Consider the following 2,889-nt stretch of genomic DNA (forward strand, 5'->3'; position numbering starts at 1 on the left):
ATTGAGTTTGTAACTTTAAAAACATACCAGTGCATTAAGTCATCACACACATTTAGAATTCTCCAAAAAAAANAAAAAAAAAAAAACTTAAGTTCAGCAAAATGAGCTCAGCTGTGCTTTCATCATCAAATCTTTCTGGACCCATGACCATGCACTTTTACAAAAACTAAGAGCCTGAAAAAAGATACATTCTGGGGTTTACTGACTGAAGAAACATGTTAATGCATGAAATCATATTGACAAAATCGGTTCCGGCCACAGATTTGGCAGGACCGGGACCGGACCGGCGGTACAGAAACCGGGCCCGACCAAAAACCGGCCGGTCCTTCACAACGCGATCTGAAAACTGAAGCTCACACTATGACACTATCAATCAGAAACGACTCTTTCAGTCTTCTATTTCAGTTTCAGCCCAATTCAAAGTTCAAACTCATAGAGAATATACTAGAAGATGAAGAAGACGACTCACCTATCGACTATGGTTGACGATGGTCGACGAATTCCAGTTTTAGGATTTGATCAATGGGGTTGCGTCATACTGCGTCTCGAACGGTGGTCGGCGTCAGGGTAGGCGGCGGCGAGGGTTTTGGTTTGTTCATGCCCTGGAAAGGTTGGATTTTGTGGCTCTGGGACTCTAGGTAGGATTATGAAGGGCGATTGCGAATTGGGTCAACATGGATTGAGGGTTTGTTACGGAACGCACTTCCTATAGTTTTTCTGTATCTACTTACCGCAGGAACTGTAGGAGCCCATTAGCCCAAGTAAGTAGATAGTTATTATAGAAAGTTATTCTTCTTAATTAATTAATTAATTATAGCATAGAACTCCATCTTTATAAGTCTGTAATGATAGAATCAGTAGGGATAGAATGAATATGTTTGTTATTTAGTTATGTTCTTAGATTTCCTTTAATTTCATATTTTTCTTTTTTTTGAATGGATTATGATCCTAACAACTGGTATCAAAGCCTAAATCTAGGCCTGTATCCGGTGAAGTATGGTGATGTCTTCCGTGATGTGATAAGAGGTTTTCAAATGGAGCCTTTTGTCATCTTCAATGTGTCTATACTTACCCACTTCAATCGATGATTAAGTTTTCACAGCCAAATCATTACCCACTACCACAACCCAACAATTCTACAACCATCATCAATGGCCATTTGCTTTCTCACCAATTTCCAAATGCTTCTCAGACCGACACTCAGTACCGCCCTCCTTTATATTCACAACCCAGTTTTTCTTTTGTCTAGTACCATTCATCACAACCGCACTTTGATCAAAACTCTCTTCTTCTCCGCTGTAAACCATTAAGGGATTTTAGTCGGAAAGTCACCATGTCAGTGAAAGGGAAAATAATTCACAAGCAAACCCGAAAACCACATATGCTCTGTGGTATGGGAAAATACTCAAGATCCAATATCAACTACAAGGACAAAACTGGCTGTGTTTACCCTGCAATTATGGAGGAGATATGTCAGAAACTTGTCTACCATAAAGCCAGTTTCAAAGAACCAGAAGCTTCGACCGGTAAATCAAAACCACCGGCAACAAATCCATCTTCTCCGCCACTCGTTCTTGATGTTCAGGATCAATATGTTATGGATGATGTGAAGGATGTCACATCCCGACCCTTATATTTTTTTACCTTATTTACTAGCTTGATTATAATAAGAATTTTACCGTCCCTGTCATTGAGGTAATAGTTTAAATGGTCCCTAGAGATATTTTAAGGGACGATTAATTTCGGGGAATTATTCGTGGGAGAAAATATGACGACGGTAAAAATGGTAAATTTTTGCTAGTAAAAGGTAATTTTTATTGGGGTATTATTTTTGGGGTGTTGAAATTTGGATTGGGTATATGTGGGTTGGAACCGGTTGGGCTAAGCCCAAAAATCTCTCTCTCCCTCCCGATTCTCTCTCTCCTCTCCCGCTCCCACACCCGAGCCTCTTCCTGCCGGAATTCCGACCGCCGCCGTCCGGCCGCCCCAGACCGCCGTACCGGTCAAAATCGATCGGTCTCCAACCCAGCTACCGTTCTAGACCGGTGACAGCCCCCCTAGCGCCGCCGTGAGAGAGCGGTGCCGCCCGAAAGGTTAGACTGCCCCGAACTTCCGGTCGTCGGAACTCCCTCCTCTGGCCACCAAAACCGGCGATCCTTGGCTCGTTTTGTAGCCCTTCTCCCGTGCAGCAACCCCTCCAATCAGCTCACTCCCTCTTGAGCTAGGTAAGGAGAAATGTGGAGTTGAATTTTGTAGGGCTTTTATGATGTTTTCGTTCGATTAGCCTAGTTAGACTTGGAATTGGGTGATGTGCTGGTTAAGAAAGTTGTAGAGCTTGATGAGGAGATTATTCTGTCAAAATTTCATAGGTTTTGGAGGTCGCCGGAATTGGCCTCCGGCTGCCGCTGCCGGCGGTTAAGAGATTTTTAGGGTTTTAAGTGTGGAATATTAAGAGGAGTATATTTATGTGATTTATGGAATTTTTGGATGAGATTTGGATAAGTTTGTGAATTTCCGAAGTTTGGTATTTTTGGCGGTTAATTAATGTAGAATCCGGTCGTAGGATTTAAGTCATATTTTGGGGAGGTTGTATTTACGACTGTTGAGTATGATATTTAAGTTCGGATCGTTCCGATTTAAGAATATCGAAGTTAGGCAATGATGAGCGTATTTATGGCTCGGGTAATTTTGCCTATTTTGATTAAATATTGGATTATTGGTTGGGAAATTAATATTATATTTGGAACAGGACGTGAGGAGGCTCGAGCAGACGAGGCCCCAGATCGACATCAGACTTAGGCCTAATTTGTGAGTGGACGTTTATTTTAAATAAATGCATGCTATAGTTCATGGTTGAACAATTAATGTTGCGGAATATTTTAACGTCAT

At 41.7% G+C, this 2,889-nt stretch overlaps 1 protein-coding gene across 2 annotated transcripts in view; it reads right to left on the reverse strand.

The window, feature by feature from the left end:
• The window catches only part of LOC101296270 (F-box protein At3g56470-like), a 4,882-nt gene extending 4,227 nt beyond the window's left edge, over positions 1 to 655 (reverse strand). For both annotated transcript variants that reach the window (XM_004295075.1, XM_004295076.1), the window contains exon 1: positions 470 to 655. The gene's annotated coding sequence lies outside the window, so the exon portion shown is untranslated. The remainder of the gene's footprint in view (positions 1 to 469) is intronic.
• Between the last annotated feature and the right edge of the window lie 2,234 nt (positions 656 to 2,889).

Source organism: Fragaria vesca, linkage group LG3, assembly GCF_000184155.1.
Source record: "Fragaria vesca subsp. vesca linkage group LG3, FraVesHawaii_1.0, whole genome shotgun sequence".
In the NCBI taxonomy this organism is placed as follows: Eukaryota; Viridiplantae; Streptophyta; class Magnoliopsida; order Rosales; family Rosaceae; genus Fragaria; species Fragaria vesca.